This window comes from Rhinolophus hipposideros, assembly GCF_964194185.1.
Source record: "Rhinolophus hipposideros genome assembly, chromosome: 4".
NCBI lineage: Eukaryota > Metazoa > Chordata > Mammalia > Chiroptera > Rhinolophidae > Rhinolophus > Rhinolophus hipposideros.
Window position 1 is genome coordinate 70,454,044 of NC_138050.1, and position 18,516 is coordinate 70,472,559.

Genomic DNA, 18,516 nt, shown 5'->3' on the forward strand with positions numbered 1-18,516 from the left:
CTTTTACTTCCCTTGCCTTTGAGGTCAAATTCATAAAATGCTCCCTGATCAAGCATCTACATCTTCCCTGAGGTGGTCTCCCAAATGGGACACGCCAACTATAATTTTACATATATAATGTGATGGCTCGATGCGATGTCGGAGGGATAGTGGATGGGGGAAAGGGGAGTCCACAGTGTGAGGGATATAAATGATGAACGTCTAAGTATTACCTTGTCTTGTGCACCTGAAACTAATAAAAAAAAATAATAAAAAGTAAATAAAATAAAACAATTAAAAAACAACAACAAAAATAATGCTCTTTGAACCCAAGGTCCATAAGTTTAATACCGATGCTTTCTTCTATGCAGTTTATTGTTTTAGCACTTTTGTTTAGGCTTCTGATCCATTTTGAATTTTGGTACATGAAGATAGACAGCAGTCTAGTTTCATTCTTCTGCATGTGGCTTTCCAATTCTCTCAGCACCATTTATTGAAGAGGCTGTCTTTTCTCCATTGTATGTTTTTGGCTTCTTTGTTGAAAAGTATCTGTCTATATTTATCTAGATTTATTTCTGGGTTTTCAACACTATTCCATTGGTCAATTTGTCTGTTTTTCTGCCACCATACTGTTTCAATTATTGTTGTCCTGTAGTACAAGCTGAAGTCAGGGAATGTTATACCTCCAACATTGTTTTTTTTTTTTTTTTTTTTTTTCCCTTAGGATTGCTTTGGCTATTCGGAGTCTTTTGTGGTTCCACACAAATCTGATGATTTTTTGTTCTATTTTTTTTTTTTAATGTCATTGGGATTTTGATGGGGATTATATTAAATCGGTATATTGCTTTAGGTAATGTGACCATTTTAACTATGTTGATTCTTTCAATCCATGAACATGGAATATCTTTCCATTTCTTTGTGTCTTCTTCAATTTCTTTTAAAAATATCTAAAGAAGTTGTGATATATATATGCAATGGAATACTATTCTGTCCTAAGAAAAGATGAAATAGTGCCATTTGCAACAACATTGATGGATCTTGAGATTATAATGCCAAGCAAAATCAGTCAAACAGAAAAAGTAGAGAATCATATGATTTTTTACTGATATGTGAGATATAGAACTGAAAACAACAAAAAGCAAGAAAAACAAATGTAGAAACAAAACTCATAGACATAGACAGCAGTTTAGTGGTTACTAGAGGGTAAGGAGGGACGGTGAGTCGTAGAAAAGGGTAAAGGGGATCAAATATATGGTGATGGAAAAAAAGAATGACTCTAGGTGATGAACACACAATGTGATATATAGATGATGTATTACAGAATTATGCACCTTAAATCTATGTAACTTTACTAGCAATTGTCACCCCAATAAATTGAATTTTTAAAAAAGACTGTATAAATAAATTCAACTACTTATTGTCAACTATTTATTTTGTGCGAATGTGAGTAATTACAACTTCCATACATAAAATATGGTTAATATGATTATGACTAATATAAATTACGTTATACATATGACAAGCATTATTGCATGTAAGATGTATATGAGCATAAAGCATGCACAGAGAATGAATGAAAAAATGTGTTACTGTTATCAGGGTTGTTATTATTATTGGTAGTAGTAATGATAGCAGCATTAGGATTAGCAGGGATACAAGTACCAGTGACAGATAACACTGTTGGAGTTTTAAGACAATTTTAGCCTGAAGCGAATTAAGGACTGAAACCATGAATATGTGCATGGTGAAAACATGGCTTAAAAACATGACTGTGAAATATATAAGCATTTCTGAGTTAAAATACAACTGCTATCTGATTCATCTCGATGGGCTGTCAAATAAAATTCAAACGATTTAAAAGAAACTGTGATAACATTTTGAAAGACAAATTGAGTAGTTTTTTTTTATGAAAGGTAGTTAATTAAAGTCACTATTAAGGGAAGATCCAAAATTTTACAAACATTATTAAAATTCTCTAATAATAGGTTAGGCACTAATTAAAACACAAGAGATATAAAAATCATTTTTGTATTTAACTTTCCTAACTCTTTAAAAGAAGCCTAGCTTATTTTCCTCTTCTAATTACAAGTGTCATACACCCGTAACAGAATAAGTTAATATGTTCTGCTGCTTTCTTGCTAGCTTAAAGACATTCTTACAAATTTGAAATCATTGTACTTCCCTCAACAATCTTTAATGAAGATATATTGCTGCTCATCTCACATGAAGCTGTCATCTATGTCATAAAATTGGGTCAGACTGATACGTGAGGCTCTGTGATTAAAGATGCTTGTACAGCTGCAGTTTATTTCTCCTAAACATACCTATTATTACAGGAAAAAAGTAAACATGTTTTATTTGATAAAGTCATTTACAAATTAGGTAAAATTTAGTGAAGAGTAGTAAAGAAATATGGAAAAACGGCACTTTAAAATCAACGTCTGGGTACACAAACATTGTGAGGCTGCTATAAAACACAGACTATAGGACTGCATTTATGGTCATTTTAGTTTAGCTGAAAAATGTTTTGCTTGAATTTTTATGGTTCTTCTTCTTTTATTTTTCAGAAGAAGGAAGGAATATAATTTCCTAGGGTATGCACTATTATTAGTGCTTATTCTTTGGGGATATAAATTCCACCAAATATCAAACATTTCTGTGCAGCATAGACAACTAATATAGGAGTGGTAGGTTCAGGTCTTTGTTGGGCCAAGAAGGATCTGAATTCCTGTACTGAGACACTTTTTCTATGTCTTTTTTTTTTTTTTTTTTTTAAATAAAATAAGCCTTGTCTGTGGGTAATGTGCAGGCAGCTTGGCACTAGGTTGTCTAGAACTGGTGCACCAGGTATTTATGGTACTGATCTGGGAAAGCCAGTTACCCTGTGTCTGGGGACCTTGAGAACCATGAGAAGCTGTGACAGAATTTTTTCATTCTGGCAGGTAATTGAGATTAAGTGCAATCCTCCCTCTTAGTGATGGAGAAAGCAATTGCCAAGTAGATCATTGTCCAGGAAAATCTGGGTCTTCGCCTGAGTGATTTTCAGATAATCTTACTTCCTACATCTCTCTCCCCCCATTGTCTATCCCAATCAATTGTGACCCACTTTGTGAGCCCTTCGCAAAACAGAGCAATTAGTTCCCTTATGCAGTATTCTTTGTTGTACTGGCCAAGTCCTATTCTTCCATTGCTCCTGAGATCTTTGTAAGCATCGAAAAGTAATGGTTCTTCCAAAGCAAGGAAGCAAGAATGGAGGTGGTCTGGTGTGTGTAACAGCCTACAGAGAGGGGATGTGCGTAGTCTCTCCAATAAAGGTGTATCATAGTTACTATGACTTTACAGAACAGAAAATTGGTTATCACTTACTACTCCAAGCACAATGGAGATAATATTTTTGTCTTCCTAAATCATCGTTTGCACACTGATAATAAAATAATAAAGATATCATTAACTTTTGTCTCCAAGGTGTCACCACTTTATCTTATAGTGAAGATCTCAGTTGTCATCACTGAAAACAAGAATATTAACATTTAACTATAGTTTGAGCTCAATAACAGAACAGTAAGCAAAAAGTTATAAATTGAATTATATTGATTATGAATTAAATAACCAGTTGGAGAAGAAAATAGTTAAAGCATCTTACAACTTATTGTGAAATTTAAAAACATGCCTATTGTGTTGTAATACCATATGATATTTCTATTTTTTCATAGTTAATTTGTACATTTGTTTTATGAATGAAAAGAAATGTTTAATTAAAAATGTCATATTTAATGTATCACTGAATACTTTAGAGTCCTTAAAAATATTCTTATTTTACTATAGCTTTCCAAATGCATATCTCATTGTTCACACAATATGATTTATTTTTCCTATACCTTAATAAGCAGAAGCTGTATGAATTAGTATTTATATATAATCATCTAAAGTAATAACTGGAGGTTTTCCTGATTTATAACATCTAAACATCTCCAGATGTTTTATATCAGATGAAAACCATTATATAATGCCTTGCTAAGTATAATCACTTCTCCTGGAAAATATTTTCTCCAGAATCAAAAATATAAACAAAACAGAAAACTAAAACAGCTATGAGTCATCATTTTAATTCATATAACTTCAACGAAAAATATTGAGTCACCTTTTTCATAAAGAGAACTTTCAGAACTGCTTCAGAAAGTGGCAAGAATGATGGGACAAGTGTGTTTGAAGTAATGGAAGTATTTTGAGGGGGATTAATGGCAGTGTGTCTTTTACAGTCACACATTTTTAAAATTTAAACATTCACCATATTGTTTGGTCACACCTGGTGTACCTAATTTTTTTAAAAAAAGGTTTTAAATGTTGATTGTTTGTTTATTTTTTCTAATTTTCAACAGTTATGGCTATTTCATTGGTGTGGGGGTCCACAGAGTTCCCCAAGACAAAATTCTAGAGATCACCTGTCCCCAAGGTTTTCTGGAAAACATGTTTTAAGGAAGCTTCAGAAATAAGGTAAAATAAAGAAGATGGAAGTACATTGTACAAAGAGTAAAGACCAAAAGCAAAGTTTCAAATGAGATTGTAAATACACGGCATATTTAAAGAACAGCAGATATTCCAGTTTTGTAGCAGCATTAGCTATGAGTAATTAGGAGAAAGAAGAGACCACAAAGTCTGTTGGTCTGTTGGAAATAATAGTTTCTGCTGAGGAGGATAGAGAGATGTTTATTTAATTTTGTAGACAATGTAGTACTATTGATCACTTTAACATAGATTAACATTTTACCAGGCAAAATATTGATAGCTTCCATAAAAGATAGAAGAATGGATACTTTATTATATTTTTATATTAACATATATACAAACACATGTGTATATATATATATATATATATATATATATATATATATATATATATAAAATTCTGGATTCTATGCATACATAACGGCTATAAGAAATTACTTTATTGAAAGCAGGTAAAGAATTTCAGTGTTATTTAAAGCTTGAAATGAAGAATGTTATGAACTCAAATCTCAAAGACAGCTCATCTTCGTGATGTGAATAAAATTCCCTAGTAAACAATATTCTTCTTTTAATTCTTTTTCTGACTCACAGGTCTCATTCAACACATATGTGTGTAAGGGGTCACTTGTGTAGAAGTACCTCTGTGGGCATTTAATCCAAGAGCAGAAAAGCCCATTTCTGCACTATTAATCTATTCAAATCAGTGCCTTCCAGTTCTCATTAGGGAATCCTCTAATAAATTAAAGTCCAAATGGACCTGTAAGAGTAGATGTCTGCCTTACACCATAGCCTCAGTCTGTAAACTGATATTGAATGAGAAACTGCAGAGGGTACATGGCCAGGCTTTAGTAAATTACAGAGGAATGGAACATTGCCATGAACAATTTTTTTTCTGCATAGAAAAACATCATTAAGAGTTAGATACACCTAAATATATGAAGCACATAGTTGAAATCTAACCCTATGATTGAGAGTGATGCAGAGATTCTCAAAAATAATTATGTATTCTGTTCATACCCTTTTTGACTTGGACCTCTTGTATGAGGAGTGATGCCATTTCTACTGACAAAAATTTAACAACTTCATGGAGCACAGGTAAAAAGATCAAATAGAATGCCAGATTGTTTGTTGAGCTGTCACTGTTGTCTTTCCCTAACGTGGCTGCTGACAGCCAAAATTGAAATCGTGCTGAGTTTCCTCAGCACCTGATGTTCTTCAGATACTGCATGTCAAAGGCACAGATATTGTGGCAGGTTAGGAGATCGTGGCAAGGGACCTAGAAGGACACAGAAACGTCGGAGATCAGGGTCTCTTGACTATTGCAAGGAAAAGTGAGAAAACAGTGCTCAAGTGTCCTCTCCTCCCCTCTGGTATAAAGCGAGGTCAAAGAATCTCTCCAAATGACTGCTACGTTATGTAGGAGAAAAACACTTTCAAAGCATGAGAGGACTTAGATTTCTAATATGTTAGGTAATGCTGAGGAGTTATTTCATTGTAGACTGACTGCAAAATAAAATAAAATAAAATAAAATCACCATAGGGTAATCTTTATAGACCATGAGTGATTCTAGATGTATGAAGACATGGATTAGATATATGATCTTTTCATTGATATTTACTCAGATTGCACATTAATTCATATAATATTTTTGTTTATTTATAAAACAAGATTACAATTTTTGGAAAAATTTTGTGGTAACTTTCTTGAATTTTGATTAAAAATATATCTGAAAATAAAATACACTAAGAAAGGGTAGTGGGGTCTGATTATGTGCTTACTGGGAAGATGGAAAGTTCAGACAGCAATAGAAAAACTCGTTGGCTAATATATTATACTTTATCAGTACCTGACTGACACAAGGTAGCACCAAGTAGAAACATACCTTTAAACACAGTTATAGAATGAAGATAGAAAGGGGCAGAACTGAAAAGAATGTGACAGAAGCTAAAATAAAAAATGGATCCCATGTTCCTGTATATTTTTAAGCCACAAAATGCAAAATCTTTTGGTCAGAAAAGAAGAATTAACTTAGCTAAGATCAGTGACTGCTGTGGAATTGGAAATATCTTCAATACTCAAATTTCTCTATCCAGATTGTTTAGTATATTTCTACTGATTCTTTGTATGTAATATTTTGTTTATATGTATATTCTTACTGTAAATGTTTTTAAGGTCAGATTGAAATTTTATTAGCAAGAATCGCTTTTCCTCCCTATTTTAGAACATAAAAAGTGAACATATCTAATACCTAACTCTTCTACCATTTATACACGTTAGTAGTTTAAATACTCTTGACTCTATTTTAATTTAAATTCATATAAATTTTTATCCACCATCACTTTCATTGTTGATCTAAACAAATTTTAGAATATCTTTTCAGTAGAATAATACATTAACTGTTAAAAAAGGGAAAGATTCATAATTTACCTCAGGTATTATAAGACACACAATTAAATTATTTAATGTAATTATTATATATAGATAAGTCAAGATTTACAATAAAAGTGATTCTTGTCATTTGAAGGTCACCTTTTCTAAAATGTTTTAAGTAGATCAATACAACAAGTGTATTATGGAAGAAATATTTTCATATAGAATAATATTAAAAAAATAAAACATATGATTAAAATGAAACATAAATCAGAAATTTTGAAGCCTCTCATTTTAGTAACTAACCTACTATCCTCACTGGATACAAATAAAGTTCAAGTTGTTAGGCTCTTATTCTCCATTAATCCTTTTGTTAAGTTCTTACAGACTGTCTAATCTTACTCTCCAGCAATTGTCCTAAACGTTCATTGTGCTTGATAAGCCTGGAATCTGATGTAGGCAAATTCCAGTCCACAGGACAAATTTGACCAACCGATTGTTTTTATTTTTATATGGCCCTTAAGCTGAGAATTATGTTTTTACATTTTAAAACAGTTAAAATAAGAAAAAAATACCATATGTGGCCCACAAACCATTATCCGGTCCCTGACCAAAAAATTTTCAACCCTTGTTTTAGACTATTTGTTACTTGAGTTTCTGTCTCATGAGGAACAATCAAGAATAATAGTCTTGAACTCTCTCAATACATACCCTGTATCCTCAAATTTCTTCTGTTACTATGTTATTTTTTTTCCAATTTTAGGGTATTTTTTATAGCATGCTTAATGTATCATGACTATATATATATATATATATATATATATATATATATATATGCATCTATTACATGAATAATCTATATTGACAGTATATACAGAGGGTGCCAAAAAATGTATACACATTTTAAGAAAGGAAAAAACTGTATTAATTGTAATAATCAATATACACCAATAACAAAAGATGAATACAAGTCACGTCTGACTTCTGCAATTACAAGAGGTGCTCAAAGTGGTTACCATCTGATTATGGCAAACTACTGCTTGAGCATAAATAACATCTCTTAAAATGTGTATACATTTTTTGGCAACCAGTGTGTGTGTGTGTGTGTGTGTGTGTGTGTGTGTGTGTGTGTGTGTGTCTGTGTGCGCGCACGCGTGCACATGTACACATCTATGTAAAAATATACATATATAATTTTAAGTAAATATGTTTTTATAGGATTATGTGGTCAATTTCTTTTCTTTTTTTTTTTTAAATAAGGACATGATCGTGTATGGTTTGAAGACCAAAGTTGCACAGATTATTTAGAAAATTTACAAGGAGAGTAATCTTTTAAAATTATTCAATATCTACATATGATTTCCGATGTTCCTTACACAATAATGGTAATTTGGGACATTATAGATTAGTGAGCTCCTTATCCCACTCTCCCCTGAAGCTTTGGAAATATAAGTCCTTCTTGCATTGGTGTGTAAGAAGGTATGTGGTTTTGCCAAATCCAACTGTGGGATAGTTTCTTCCTAGTTCATCATTTTTTTCTTAGATTCTGAATTTTTTTCTGTCTTTATTTAGAAAAAGAAAGCAGTCTAATATATGCCCAACTGTAATTTTTCTACTTAATATCTTTTTCAAATATGTTGGCCAGTCTTCACTTCTAGAATTGGGTCCTTTGTAAATTTGGTAATACAAGAAATGAAAATATAATTTTTTATTAGTCTTTCTGAACCATCTGCTATGCTTCCTGTGTAGGAACACCTACTTACCAAAGTTAAGAAAATTCATAATAGCCAACATTTATTTACAGGACATTATACTTTAGACATTGTACTAGGTTCTTTGTAAACACTATCTCTAATCCTCAAACAATGAAAGTTTGACATTATTTGCTTTATTATATAATGGGTATTCAAATTCACGTAATTAATAGATATAACATCCAGACCTTTTGTCCTCAAAAGGTCATATAATTTCTTCCCTCTCCCCCAGCTTAATTGAGATATAACTGAAATATTAACATAGTATAAATTTTAGGTGTAAAATATGTTGATCCGATCCACATACATTGCAAAATGATTACTACCATATCATTAGTTAACACCTCCATTATGTCATATAATTATTATTTATTTTTGTGTTAAGAACACTTAAGATCTACTCTCTCAGCATCTTTTATGTATATACTACAGTATTGTTAACGATAAGCACCATGCTGTATATTAGATCCTCAGAACTTATTCATCTTATAACTAGAAGTTTGTATCTTTTAATCACCAATCTCCCCATTTCTCCTATCCCTTTGCTTCTGGCAACCACCATTCTACTCTCTGTTTCTGAGTTTGGCTATTTTTTTTTTTTTAAGGTGTCACATATAAGTGAGCTCATACAGTATGAGGTCTGACAATTAAGTTTGCGAACTTGCCACCATGCATTTTCATTGGCAGCACTGTACAAACAGCTTGGTAAGGTTTCATAACCTTGGTGTCACAACTGTGTTCATGTCGACGTGTGGCAGTGTCTTGCTGAGCTGTGTTCATTATTGTTTTGTGTTTTTGTGTCCCATAGCTAGAGTATCTGAGCTTTAATTGGAGCAACGAACAAATATTAAATTTCTTCTTAAACTTGGCAAGAGTGGAAGTGAAATCAGGGACATGTTAGTCCAATTTTATGGGGATAATGCCATGAAGAAATGGCAGTATACAAATGGATTAAACGTTTTTCTGAGGGGAGAGAATGCGTCACTAATAAAGAGAGGTCAGGGAGGCCAGTAACAAGCAGAAGTGATAAAAACATTGCAAAAATCCATTGAATTGTATGTCAAAATCACCAGTTGTCTGTGAGAAGCACAGCAGATCAAGTAAACAACAATAGAGAAACAGTAAGGGAAATCTTAACTGAAAATCTTGGCGTGAGAAAGGTATGTGCAAAAAATGGTCCCAAAGGATCTCTTGCATCAAGAAAATGCACCAGCTCACATGACACTGTCTCTGAGGGAGTTTTCAGCCAGTAAATAACTGTGTTGGCTGAAACCCTCCCTACTCACCTGATCTGCCCTCCAATGACTTCTTTCTTTACCCGAACATAAAGGAAAACATTTGGATGACATTCAGGACATCAAGGGTAATATAACAAGTTCTGATGGCCATTCCAGGAAAAGAGTTATGAAATTTGAAGGATAGACTAAGTACTGATGATGGTGGATAGCTGCCCAAGGGGAATGCTTTGAAGGTGACCATAGTGATGTTCAGCAATGAGGTATGTTGCACTTTTTCTAGGATGAGTTCGCAAATGTCATTGCCAGACCTCATATTTTTCTTTCTCTGACTTACTTCACTTAGTATAATGTCCTCAACTTCCATCCATGTTGTTGCAAATGTCAGGATTTCCTTCTTTCTCATGGTTAGATAGTATTCCCGTGTGTGTGTATGTGTGTGTGTGTGTGTGTGTGTGTGTGTGTGTGTGTGTGTGTGTAAAATAATCTTTGCTCATTCATCCATAGAGGGGCATTTAGGTTATTTCCCAGAATTGGGATTGTTGGATCATTTGATAATTTCATTTTTAATTTTTTGAGAGACCTCATACTATTTTCCATAGTATCAATCTGCATTCTCATCAATCATGCACAAAAATTCCCTTTTCTCCACATCCTAACACAAGTGAGGTGATAGCTCATTGTCACTTTGATTTACATTTCCCTGATGATCAGTGATGTTGAGCATCTTTTCAAATGCCTGTTGGCAATTTGGATGTCTTCCCCAGAAAATGTCTACTCAATTCCTCTGCTCAGCTTTTTAAATAAAATTGCACATTTTTTTTGTTATTGACCTGTACATAGAACCCTTAAATATTTTGTATATCAAGCCCTTACTACACAGACCATTACTTTCTATTGATCAATGTTATTAGTCAGTATTATTATCTCTACCATCCTACTACACAAATATTCATTTCTTCCTTTCATCTTTTTTTTGTTACTATTTTCATTCACCCTCCCACCCTTCATCACTCCATGCAATAAATATTCACAAAGCATCTGTTACCACACATTTCAATATGGTAGCTACCAGTAACATGTATCTACTGAGCACTTTAAGTGTGGCTAGTCCACAACTTGCAGTTTCAAAAATATAATATACACATTTCATTTCCAGAATTTAATGTAAAACATAGAATGTGAAATATAACATTAAAAATGTTAAAATACTAATGTCCAAATCAATATTTTTTGAGTAGATGTTAACAGTTTTTCTTCAGTCCCTTCTTTCTTTACTCCATTCTTTCCAAGTTTTAAAGAAGTAAACTGGTAAGGCACTGTAAGAAATAATACAGAGAGATCCTATGTACACTTGACCCAGATCCTCATAATGGTAACATCTCAATAAACTATAGAACGATATCACAATCAGGATATTGACTTTGACATAGTTAAGATACTGTAGCACCATCATGATTTTCCCCTTTTGTAGCCACACCTACTTCTCATTCCGCAGGCCTCCTACTTAACTTCTGACAACTACTAGTTTGTTTGTATTTCTATAATTTGTCATTTTAAGAGCATTATGTAAATTACATTATAAATTATGTAATCTTTTTGGGATTGGCTTTTTTAACTTAGCATAATTCTCTGGAGATTCTTCCAGGTTGTTTAAGGTATCAATAGCTCATTCTTTTTTATTATTAAGCAGTACCCAATGTTATGTGTATATCACTTTACCTAACAATTCAATCACTCAGATAAATTTGAGTTACTTTCAAGGTTTGCTGTTACTGTAAAACTGCTATAAACATTTATGAGCAGGCTTTTGTGTGAACGTAAGTCTTCATTTCACTGGGATAAATTCCCAGGAGTACAGTTGCAATGCTATGTGGTACGTGCATATAAAGTTTAACAAACAAACAAACAAACAAATTCCATTAAATTGTTTTTGGAGGCATTGAACTTTACATTCTCTACAGCAAGATATGAGTGATCCAGTTTTTGCACATCCTCAACAGTAATTAGAGATGCCATTATTTTTTTTATTTTTGCCATACAGATAGGTATACAGCATTGTCTCATTGTGGTTCTAATTCGCATTTCCCAAATGGTTAATGATGTAGAACATTTTTCCCATGCGAATTTTTCATCTGTTTATCCTACTCAATAAGATATTTGTCTTTTGCTTATTTTCAAATTGAATTGTTTTTTTCACTATTGGGTTTTGAGGATTCTTCATATATTTTAGATACAAGGCTGTTGATGGATGTGAGGCTTGCAAATATTATCCACTACTCTGTAACTTCTCTTTTTATCTTCTTAATAGCATCTTATGAAAAGCAAAATTTTAAATTTTGATACAGTCCAATTTGTCAATTTTCCTTTTTATGGATAGTGTTTTTGGTATCAAGTCTGAACTCTTTGAGCACCCCTAGATTTTGTCTTACATTAGTTTTTAAAACTTCTATATGTTGCATTTTGTATTTAAGTTCATGATTGAGTTCAGTTTGAGTTAATTTTTGTACAAGGTGTGAGACTTAAACTTAGGTCAAGATTTATCAGTTTGTTAAATTCATTAATTTGTATCAATGGATTGAGAGATTTTTTGGCTCTGGATTTGTTTGGTGCATATTGCTATGTCTTTTTGGTGGCTTATCCCTTTTATCATTATATAATGTCCCTCTTTGTCTCCGGTAATTTTATTTGTTCTGAAGTCTACTTTGTCTGATATAAATAGCCACTATTGTGCTTTAATATTTCTTGTGATATATATTTTTCCATGCTTTTACTTGCAGACTGCTTAGATTACTATATTTGAAGTGAGTTTCTTGTAGATAACTATAGTTGCGTCATGATTCTTAATCTCCTCTGCCAATTTATATCTTTTAATTGTTCTATTTAATGATCTTTTAGAGCTGAAGTCTACAATTTTATTTTTCTATTTTCTGTTTGTTCTCCATAAATATATATATGTTTCTGTTTTCATTTTCCTGCCTTCCTGTGTGTTACTCAAACATATCTAGGATTTCATGTTGCCTACCTATAATATTTTCTGTGGTTAGTCTAGGTATTGATGTATATAACTTACCTACTGGTGTTATCATTTTATCAGTGTTAGTAAAGTATATAATTGTCTTAAATATTTCCTATTCATATATTTAGAACTGCATCACACGGTGTTAAAATTTTACTTCAATTGTCAAACATAATTTAGAACCTCAAGAGAAGAAAATCCTATTGCAGTTAATCACATTTTTGCTTTAGTTCTTTCTTCCATTCTGACATTCTAATATACCTTTAAAAAATAAATAAAAGACTGCAACAATACTTTCTTTTTAGAGAACTTCTTCCTTAAGTCACTCTTTTAGGGTACATCTGCTGATGACAAATTCTTCATCTGCAAATATATAGATTTCTGCTTCATTTCTGGAGTACATTTTTGCTGAGTTTATGATTCTGAGTTAATAGTTCTTATTTTTCAGCCATTAAAAAAAATGTTTCTTCCTATTCCTTCTGGTTCTCATGATTTCTAATGAGGAATCTACTACCATTCAAGTTGTTTTTCCCTTATAGTTAAGGTATCATTTTGCTCCAGCTGGTTTTCCAGACTTTTTCTTGGTCCTTAGATTTTAAGTTTGACTAAAGTGTGTCTTGACATAATTTCGTTAGTTTTTCATGTATGGGATTCTCTTTGCTTCTTGAATCTGTAGGTTTATATTGTTTCCAAATTCGAGAAGTTTTCAGTCATAATTACTTCAAGTACTTTTTAAACTTGTCCCTTTTTTCTTCACTCTCCGGGACTCTAATAACATGAATGTTAGATCTTTTGTTATATTCTCATAAGTTCCTGAGGCTCTGCTCATTTATTTTCATTCTCTTTTCACCCAGTTATTCATATTGGATAATTTTTTTTTTCTATTTTTCCCATTCACCAATTTTTTTCTTCTGTGCCCTCCAGGTTCCTGTTTATCCCATTCACGGAGGTTTTCAAAACATTATTATTATTATTATTATTATTATTATTATTGTGGTAATTATATTTTTCAGTTTGAAAATTTCTGTTTGGGACTTTGTTATATCCTCTGTTTATTTGATGATACTTTTTAATTTTAGCTGTTTCACGTATGTACGTAATTGCTACTGAAGCATTTTTTGTTTTGTTTTGTCTTCATCTGTGTGTGTCTGAATTGCTGATTTCTTCAAACCAGAAGAAGCCAGCTGAGATATATTAGCTAAAAAGAAAGCTCAGGATATTTACCACTGTGTTGTACTTTGGGTCCCAAGGTCTCTCTTTTCAGAGTTATCTTATGTTTGATGTATACATAGTGGCCATAGGTTTTAGTTGTACCTAGCAAAAATAATAGGAACAAGTATGTCTATGCCTTCTTTGTGAAAGTAGAAGTCTCAGTGTAGTAAGTTTTTAAAACCTAGAGTTAGGCAGAGGGCATAACATGCAGGACATCATATTTCATGATAAAATATTTTGCTTTAATATGAATGTAATTAGAGATGTTCAGAAATATTCCCATTATACTATCTGGAATAATGTGATATATGGTGGAGCCATTTGTGGAAATGAGCTTTAAGGAACATTAACTATGTAGGAAAATCAAGTGTTTAATAGTGAATATGTATGATATACATGTGATTCCTTTATGGATTTGGAGTTTAGAAAGAAGGTTTATCTGAATTGAAAATAATTCATATATTATGTTATGGAAACCACTTAACACATGAAAAAGGATGGAATTTATCAGGTGTAAGTTGAAGAGATGGGGAAAGTGGGCCCAAGAAATTGCCTTGGGGAAAATAAAAATATAAAAGTTGGGCAATACAGCAGAATTCAGCAAAAGACACTGATGAGCAGCAACAAGAGTTGGGGACGGGGGATGAATGTCATTTCATATTAAAGGCCAAAAGAAGGTCAATTACAAAAAAAATGAGAAATAGAGGTTTAAAATATGAATATCGAAATAGGACCATTAGATTTGGCAACATGGGAATTATTTATCGTTTTAGAAAGAAATGTTTTTGTTTGATTGTCTTCAACAAATAAGCGGGCATGATTGGGGTTGACTTGGAGACTGAGGGGCAAATGATGAAGTCTATGCATCATATGTGATATCTCTCCAAATTATCATGTGAGAAGGAGAGTCCCAAATAGGATAGCAGCTAGAATAAAGGAAGGTGAGCTTTTAAGACACTTTAGAATGCGTAAAATGTGTGCTTATTGATAGAAATTAGAGAGTAGAGAAAGAAAGGCTAAAGTGCACAAGAGAAAGTGTTAATTGAAACTGTTAAACACATGACAAGGTAGGAGAAATCGAATTTCAAGCACTAGAAATAGAAGCTTTTGGCAAGAGAGAACTTTTTCCTGCTTTAATGGGGAAGAATTAGAAGATAACATAATGTTGGATATTTAATGATGATGAAATACACAATTTTCTAATTACCATACTTTATTTTCTAAGTGAGCAATAGGAAAGTTCATTTCCTGAAAGGAATAGCAGAGGAGGAAGTATATTAGGTCTGATGAAAATAAGAAAGTTGTGAAATGGGGCGTACAGATAAATGAAGATGAGGTTATTAAAGAAATATATAGTAAGGTAAGTTGAGGGCCCATTTTTACCTTAAAGATTTTAGGGAAAGTTATCGACGATGATGCATCAATCTTGTAGTTAGAGCTTTGTATATATTTTTAAACTTATTTGTATCATATGGATTTATTGTGTATCCTGCCTCTTTCTTGCTTAAGTAATTCTGGCCATGTAAAGGGATATCAGAAAATATTAAATGAATTCCTTAATTAAATATTCAAACATAGTTACATTTTTATACATTTGAAACAGATACATGTAAGAAGCAAAATATATGAATGTAGATTTTTTTTAAAAAAACTTACTTGGTTAGAGATTATTATAACATCTGATTCATGGTTCATAAACAGTATCAATAGAAAAATAATACAATATGTTACTTTGAACTATAAATCTATTTAATAGTGCTCTAAATATCAGTTTATAAAATTTTTTGTGCATAAAAATCATACTGCCATAAACAGTTTCTTATTCAGAGTGTAGCAATATGTACTAAAATAAAAATAATAATTTGGCTTCAATTTAGAAAGTTTGTTGTTTTAAGATTTTGCTTGACCACTTACAACATGTGTTTGTAAATCCCTGTATACAGCTTTGTGGTTTTCATGAGGCTTTCTATCCCAGTAAGAACAGCTGGTGAAATTAAGGTTACTGTCCTAAATTTCAATTAGAAGCCATTGGTGTAAAGCTATTTTCAGGATCATTTACTTGGCTCTGAAATAAATTCCTTTTAGTTGTTAGAAATGTAATCTAACTTCACTAATGTTTGAATCACAGATGGATATCATCACAAAGTTCTGAAAAGTCAGTTTATATCGGTAGAATAAATGTATATACACTATAAATTAAAAAAAAAAATGGTCCATATAATTCCAGACATCTGAGACTTTGGTGATATTATCTGTTAAATACAGATTGTTTTTTTTTTTCTTTTCATAATTGTTTATTCACTTTTTTTTTTTTTTTTTTGCATTGGGAGGTTTGCTTTTCTTTCATTTTTATTTTAAGACAGTATTTCATTGAGCTTTATAAAGGACTTTAAAATTGTATAAAACCTAAGGTCATCTGGTCTAACCCCATCATTTTACAAGTCAAGTCGTCAGGGATGTAATAATCAGAGAACACCAATAGCATGTGCCAAGTGGTAACACTACAAAGTGACAGACCCACATTATTAAATCCTTGACATTTGCCTTTTCCAATATAGTATTTCTCCTTTTATTATTTTCTAATGTGACTATACTGAGTGGTTGTACATTCTTATAGCAGAAGAGACTACAAGAAAAGAGAACAGATTTCCTGTTCTAAAATGAAATGCCATGTGTTAGAGTTTTGAGGGTTCAGTAGATAATGCCTTCCTTCATACCCCCCATTCATGTTTGAAATTGAATAATAAAAAGAAAGAACAGTTGGAAACGAAAACAGCACTTTATGATAATAAAAATATTTGGAATGAAAATATTTGGAAAATGTGTCTTAGGTCTGTGGATATCTTCAAATTAAAATTGTACCCCCTGTCACTGGCTAATACACTTTGGTGATTATAACCTGTGAAAATTAGAGCATGGAACAACAGAATTGTTTGCAGCAGACAAATTCCAAAGAGAATCAGAAGGCTTTGAAGGTTAGTTCTATATTTATCTTACCAAACTCATTCATCAGATAATTTATTTCCTCCCTACTGAAAATCAGGGACAAGTCATGGCAATGCCAGATATAACATTATAACGGAAGTATCCATGCAAAAGTGAGGAGCAGTAAACAAGTATCCCACAAAAACACATGAGATAGTGTGAAAAACAAAATGGTGTAATTAATTGAGCCTATTTAAATTTAACAGTATTGCACTAAACATGGCTGTGGCTATGGTTAAATATTTTGGAAGTAACACTTCTGTACCTCTAGATTCTATAAAACTGGTAAGCTGGAAAATTGAAAGTTCAAAAATCATATAAAAAAACTCATTAATCTCCCATCTTTGCCAAACATAGAATTTATTTTACACATTACGGAAATTAGGCCGTGGTTAAAAATCTGGCAATGTTAACTAATAATTTATTAAGTAAAAAAAATCAGCTCTTTTTAAAATAAAAATTATAACTAAAAGCTAATATTGTTATTTTAAGTTGGAAATATTTTAAATAATTATATCATGGACTGATTTTACATTATAAGATCAAAATTTAGAATACAATTATACTTTATAACCTAATTAATATAAAGCCCAAAAGGTTATTTTCATCATTGACCAGTTCATTAATCAATGATTGATTATTTAACTCAAAATAACTCTCTAGCTTTCTAAGAATAATTAGAGAAACTGCTACCAATTCAGTTTGTTTTCTGAACTTCTAGATATGTTTGCATTATGTACATAACACTGAAGGGAATCATGACTCAATTAATGCATTTCAATAATCTTTAGATTTTTCTTTCTCTTGATGTAATTTATGAATTTCATAGCTTTCCAAAGATAATTTTGGAGTTATGTTCATGAATAGTTTTTCTTGTAAAATTAATATATTATGTACTGACTGTTTGTGTCTCCCACACCCTCCCCACAAATTCGTACACCCCAAAACTCTGAGAACATTTATCCATAAAGATATATGTGCTCCAATGTTCACTGCAGCTTTATTTAAGGTGGCCAAGACATGGAAATAACAGTTTAGAAGTTACCAGAGATTAAGAGGGGTGGTAGGTTATAGATGAGGGTAAATGGGATCAAATATATGGTGATGGAAGGAGAACTGACTGTATGATGAACAATGTGATATATAGATGATGTATCACAGAATTGTATACCTGAAACCTATGTAACTTTACTAACAATTGTCATCCCAATAAACTTTAATTAAATATATATATATATTTAATAATTATAATTATTAAATATATATATGTATATTTAATAATTAATATATATTATAATATATATTATATATTATATATTATAATAATATTTAATATATATTTAATAATTAATATATATATATATATATATAAACAAAACAACAACAACAAAAAACTAAAACCTATCCCCCAATGTGATGAATCTACCCCCAATGTGATGGTAGTAGATGGTGGGG